This window comes from Oncorhynchus keta, unplaced genomic scaffold (genome assembly GCF_023373465.1).
Source record: "Oncorhynchus keta strain PuntledgeMale-10-30-2019 unplaced genomic scaffold, Oket_V2 Un_contig_21947_pilon_pilon, whole genome shotgun sequence".
Lineage (NCBI taxonomy): Eukaryota > Metazoa > Chordata > Actinopteri > Salmoniformes > Salmonidae > Oncorhynchus > Oncorhynchus keta.
Window position 1 is genome coordinate 35,792 of NW_026282687.1, and position 6,000 is coordinate 41,791.

A 6,000-nucleotide genomic window follows, 5' to 3' on the forward strand; every position below is an offset into this window, starting at 1 on the left:
GTACAGGGTTGCAGGTGTTATTACAGTGTTTAATAGTCACATGTACAGGGTACAGGTGTTATTACAGGGTACAGTGTTTAATAGTCACATGTACAGGGTACAGGTGTTATTGCAGTGTTTAATAGTCACATGTACAGGGTTACAGGTGTTATTACAGTGTTTAATAGTCACATGTACAGGGTTACAGGTGTTATTACAGTGTTTAATAGTCACATGTACAGGGTTACAGGTGTTATTACAGGTACAGTGTTTAATAGTCACATGTACAGGGTAGCAGGTGTTATTACAGTGTTTAATAGTCACATGTACAGGGTTACAGGTGTTATTACAGGGTACAGTGTTTAATAGTCACATGTACAGGGTTACAGGTGTTATTACAGTGTTTAATAGTCACATGTACAGGGTTACAGGTGTTATTACAGTGTTTAATAGTCGCATGTACAGGGTTACAGGTGTTATGTACAGTGTTTAATAGTCACATGTACAGGGTAGCAGGTGTTATTACAGTGTTTAATAGTCACATGTACAGGGTTACAGGTGTTATTACAGTGTTTAATAGTCACATGTACAGGGTAGCAGGTGTTATTACAGTGTTTAATAGTCACTGCACAGGGTTTACAGGTAACATTACAGGGTACAGTGAAAATATTAGGCTGCTCCAGTCCAACACGCAGTGAAATAATAATGAAAAATGGTAATAAAATAATAGTATGGGGTGGGGTAGGTTTCACCATAGGGGGAAATTGAGCAGCATGATCATTGGGGTGGTGTGATGACCATAGGTGGAAATTGTTGGCATGACTGGGCTGAGGAAAGAGAGGAATGACCATAGGGAACAGCAGCATGATCATTGGGGTGGGGGTGGGTGACCATAGGGGAACAGCAGCATGATCATTGAGGAGGTGGGGGGAATGACCATAGGGGGAACAGCAGCATGATCATTGGGGTGGGGAGTAGCGGGTAAGGTTAGTGAGAGTTAAGGGTGTGGGGGGACTATTGTCCAGGTTTACCACGCCTGAGTGATTGAAGCAGAGAGGGCAGGGCGTGGCTGGGCTAGCAGGTATTTAACTGTCTGGGTGTGAAAGAGGTGGTTGGGCCAGCAGGTATTTAACTGTCCCGTGGTTAGAGGCATGGGCTTAGCAGGCATTTAAACTGTCTGGGTGTGGGGTAGAGGTGGCTGGGCTAGCAGGTATTTAACTGTCTGGTGTGGGTAGAGGTGGCTAGGCTAGCAGGTATTTGACTGTCTGGGGTGTGGGGAAGAGGTGGTTGGGCTAGCAGGTATTTAACTGTCGTGTGGGGTAGAGGTGGCTGGCCACAGGTAGTGACAGTTTGGATGGGGTAGAGGTGGCTGGGCTAGCAGGCATTTAACTGTCTCGTGGGGTAGAGGTGGCTGGGCTAGCAGGTATTTAACTGTCTCGGTGGGGTCGAGGTGGCTCGGCTAGCAGGTATTTAACTGTCTCGTGTGGGGGTAGAGGTGGCTAGGGGTTTTCTAGCAGGTATTTAACTGTCTGGGGTGAGGTAGAGGTGGCTGGGCTAGCAGGTATTTGACTGTCTGGGTGTGAGGTAGAGGTGGGATGGGCTAGCAGGTATTTAACTGTCTGGGTGTGAGGTAGAGGTGGCTGGGCTAGCAGGTAGTGACAGTCTGGGTGTGGTAGAGGTGGCTGGGCTAGCAGGTATTTAACTGTCTGGGTGTGGGGAAGAGGTGGCTGGGCTAGCAATACATTTAACTGTCTCGGGTGTGGGGCAGAGGTGGCTGGGCTAGCAGGTATTTAACTGTCTGGGTGTGAGGTAGAGGTGGCTGGGCTAGCAGGTAGTGACAGTCTGGGTGTGGGGTGTGGCTGGGCTAGCAGGTATTTAACTGTCTGGGTGGGGTAGAGGTGGTTGGGCTAGCAGGTATTTAACTGTTTGGGTGTGGGGAAGAGGTGGTTGGGCTAGCAGGTATTTAACTGTCTCGTGTGGGGTAGAGGTGGCCTGGGCTAGCAGGTAGTGACAGTCTGGGTGTGAGGTAGAGGTGGCTGGGCTAGCAGGTATTTAACTGTCCCGTGGGGCAGACAGCTGTCTGGGTGTGGGGAAGAGGTGGTTGGGCTAGCAGGTATTTAACTGTCTCAGGTATTTAACTGTGGGAGGTAGAGGTGGCTGGGCTAGCAGGCAGTGACAGTCTGGGTGTGGGGTAGAGGTGGCTGGGCTGTATTTAACTGTCTGAAGGTGTGGGGAAGAGTGGCCAAGCAGTCTAGGTGTAGAGGTAGAGTGGCTAGCAGGCGAGCTGGGTGTGGGCAGGGAGTGTATTGGCCAGCAGGCATTTCTGGAGTGTGGGGGTAGAGGTGGCTGGGCTAGCAGGTATTTAACTGTCTGGGTGTGGGGAAGGGTGGTGGGCTAGCAGGTGTGGGGGTAGAGGTGGCTGGGCTAGCAGGTATTTAACTGTCTGGGTGTGGGGAAGAGTGTGGTTGGGCTGTATTTAACTCTCGTGTGGGGTAGAGGTGGCTGGGCTAGCAGGTAGTGACAGTCTGGGTGGGGGAAGAGGTGGCTGGGCCAGCAGGTATTTAACTGTCTGCGTGTGGGGAAGAGGTGGCTGGGCTAGCAGGTATTTAACTGTCTCGTGTGAGGTAGAGGTTGGCTGGGCTAGCAGGTATTTAACTGTCTGGGTGTGGGGAAGAGGTGGTTGGGCTAGCAGGTAGTGACAGTCTGGGAGTGGGGCAGAGGTGGCTGGGCTAGCAGTAGTGACAGTCTGGGTGTGGGGGTAGAGGTGGCTGGGCTAGCAGGTATTTAACTGTCTCGTGTGGGGTAGAGGTGGCTGGGCCAGCAGGTATTTAACTGTCTGGGTGTGGGGAAGAGGTGGTTAGGCTAGCAGGCATTTAACTGTCTCGTGTGGGGTAGAGGTGGCTGGGCCAGCAGGTATTTAACATGGGTGTGGGGGAAGAGGTGGTGACAGTCTGGGTGTGGCTGGGTTGAGGTGGACAGTCTGGGTGTGGGGTTGAGGTGACTGGGTATTTAACTGTCTCGTGTGGGGTAGTGGTGGGGGCTAGCAGGTATTTAACTGTCTGGGTGTGAGGTAGAGGTGGCTGGGCAGCAGGCATTTAACTGTCTGGGTGTGGGGTAGAGGTGGCTGGGCTAGCAGGTATTTAACTGTCGTGTGGGGTAGAGGTGGCTGGGCAGCAGGTAGTGACAGTCTGGGTGTGAGGTAGAGGTGGCTGGGCAGCAGGTAGTGACAGTCTGGATGTGGGGGTAGAGGTGGCTGGGCTAGCAGGTATTTAACTGTCTCGTGGGGTAGAGGTGGCTGGGCTAGCAGGTATTTAACTGTCTGGGTGTGAGGTAGAGGTGGCTGGGCCAGCAGGTAGTGACAGTCTGGGTGTGGGGTAGAGGTGGCTGGGCCAGCAGGTATTTAACTGTCCAGTGGGGGAAGAGGTGGCTGGGCAGTCTGGGCTAGCAGGTAGTGACAGTCTGGGTGTGGGAAGAGGTGTCTGGGCTAGCAGGTAGTGACAGTCTGGATGTGGGGTAGAGGTGGCTGGGCTAGCAGGTAGTGACAGTCTCGTGTGGGGTAAAGGTGGCTGGGCTAGCAGGTATTTAACTGTCTAGGTGTGGGCAGAGGTGGCTGGGCTAGCAGGTAGTGACAGTCTGGGTGTGGGAGTAGAGGTGGCTGGGCTAGCAGGTATTTGACTGTCTGGGTGTGGGGAAGAGGTGGCTGGGCTAGCAGGTATTTAACTGTCTGGAGTGTGGGTAGAGGTGGCTTACTAGCAGGCAGTGACAGTCTGGGTGTGGGGTAGAGGTGGCTGGGCTAGCAGGTATTTAACTGTCTGGGTGTGGGGAAGAGGTGGCTGGGGCATTTAGTGACAGTCTGGGTGTGGGGTAGAGGTGGCTGGGCTAGCAGGCATTTTTAACTGTCTGGGGTGTGAGGTAGAGGTTGGTTGGGCTAGCAGGTATTTAACATCTCCTGTGGGAGTAGAGGTGGCTGGGCTAGCAGGTAGTGACAGTCTGGGTGTGAGGTAAGAGGTGGCTGGGAGCGGGTGACAGTCTGGATGTGGGGTAGAGGTGGCTGGGCTAGCATGTATTTAACAGTCTCGTGTGGGCAGAGGTGGCTGGGCTAGCAGGTATTTAACTGTCTGGGTGTGAGGTAGAGGTGGCTGGGCTAGCAGGTATTTAACTGTCTGGGTGTGTGAAGAGGTGGTTGGGCCAGCAGGCATTTAACTGTCCTCGGGTGGGGGTGCAGGAGGGCTGGGCTTGGCAGGCAGTGACAGTCCGGGTGTAAATGATGTGGTCACTAGCAGGCATTTAACTGCTCCCGTGTGGGGTAGTGGTGGCTGGGCTAGCAGGTATTTAACTGTCTGGGTGTGAGGTAGAGGTGGCTGGGCTACAGGTATTTAACTGTCTGGGTGTGAGGTAGAGGTGGCTGGGCTAGCAGGTAGTGACAGTCTGGGTGTGGGGTAGAGGTGGCTGGGCTAGCAGGTATTTAACTGTCTGGGTGTGGGGAAGAGGTGGCTGGGCTAGCAGGTATTTAACTGTCTCGGTGTGAGGTAGAGGTGGCTGGGCTAGCAGGTAGTGACAGTCTGGGTGTGGGGTAGAGGTGGCTGGGCTAGCAGGTATTTAACTGTCTGGGTGTGGGGTAGAGGTGGCTGGGCTAGCAGGTAGTGACAGTCTGGGTGTGGGGTAGAGGTGGCTGGGCTAGCAGGTATTTAACTGTCTCGTGTGGGGTAGAGGTGGCTGGGCTAGCAGGTAGTGACAGTCTGGGTGTGAGGTAGAGGTGGCTGGGCTAGCAAGTAGTGACAGTCTGGATGTGGGGTAGAGGTGGCTGGGCTAGCAGGTATTTAACTGTCTCGTGTGGGGTAGAGGTGGCTGGGCTAGCAGGTATTTAACTGTCTGGGTGTGAGGTAGAGGTGGCTGGGCTAGCAGGTAGTGACAGTCTGGGTGTGGGGTAGAGGTGGCTGGGCTAGTAGGTATTTAACTGTCTGGGTGTGGGGTAGAGGTGGCTGGGCTAGCAGGTAGTGACAGTCTGGGTGTGGGGTAGAGGTGGCTGGGCTAGCAGGTATTTAACTGTCTGGGTGTGGGGAAGAGGTGGCTGGGCTAGCAGGTATTTAACTGTCTCCTGTGGGGTAGAGGTGGCTGGGCTAGCAGGTAGTGACAGTCTGGGTGTGGGGTAGAGGTGGCTGGGCTAGCAGGTAGTGACAGTCTGGGTGTGGGGTAGAGGTGGCTGGGCTAGCAGGTATTTAACTGTCTGGGTGTGGGGTAGAGGTGGCTGGGCTAGCAGGTATTTAACTGTCTGGGTGTGAGGTAGAGGTGGCTGGGCTAGCAGGTATTTAACTGTCTGGGTGTGGGGAAGAGGTGGCTGGGCTAGCAGGTATTTAACTGTCTGGGTGTGAGGTAGAGGTGGCTAGCTAGCGGGTAGTGACAGTCTGGGTGTGAGGTAGAGGTGGCTGGGCTAGCAAGTAGTGACAGTCTGGATGTGGGGGTAGAGGTGGCTGGGCTAGCAGGTATTTAACTGTCTCGTGTGGGGTAGAGGTGGCTGGGCTAGCAGGTATTTAACTGTCTGGGTGTGAGGTAGAGGTGGCTGGGCTAGCAGGTAGTGACAGTCTGGGTGTGGGGTAGAGGTATTTAACTGTCTGGGTGTGGGGTAGAGGTATTTAACTGTCTGGGTGTGAGGTAGAGGTGGCTGGGCTAGCAGGTAGTGACAGTCTGGGTGTGGGGTAGAGGTGGCTGGGCTAGTAGGTATTTAACTGTCTGGGTGTGGGGTAGAGGTGGCTGGGCTAGCAGGTAGTGACAGTCTGGGTGTGGGGTAGAGGTGGCTGGGCTAGTAGGTATTTAACTGTCTGGGTGTGGGGTAGAGGTGGCTGGGCTAGCAGGTATTTAACTGTCTCCTGTAGGGTAGAGGTGGCTGGGCTAGCAGGTAGTGACAGTCTGGGTGTGAGGTAGAGGTGGCTGGGCTAGCAAGTAGTGACAGTCTGGATGTGGGGTAGAGGTGGCTGGGCTAGCAGGTATTTAACTGTCTCGTGTGGGGTAGAGGTGGCTGGG

At 54.0% G+C, this 6,000-nt stretch overlaps 1 long non-coding RNA gene across 3 annotated transcripts; it reads left to right on the forward strand.

The window, feature by feature from the left end:
• The first annotated feature begins 4,843 nt into the window (after positions 1 to 4,843).
• Positions 4,844 to 5,824, forward strand: LOC127921305 (uncharacterized). 3 transcript variants are annotated; one of them, XR_008108664.1, is made up of 5 exons: positions 4,886 to 4,928; positions 5,107 to 5,178; positions 5,224 to 5,268; positions 5,314 to 5,358; positions 5,491 to 5,824. It is a non-coding gene; the product is annotated as an uncharacterized LOC127921305 (long non-coding RNA). The 3 variants fall into 3 exon arrangements; XR_008108665.1 differs by lacking the exon at positions 5,107 to 5,178 and having other exon boundaries at positions 4,844 to 5,001; XR_008108663.1 differs by lacking the exons at positions 5,107 to 5,178; positions 5,314 to 5,358 and having other exon boundaries at positions 4,844 to 5,001.
• The last annotated feature ends 176 nt before the right edge of the window (positions 5,825 to 6,000 follow it).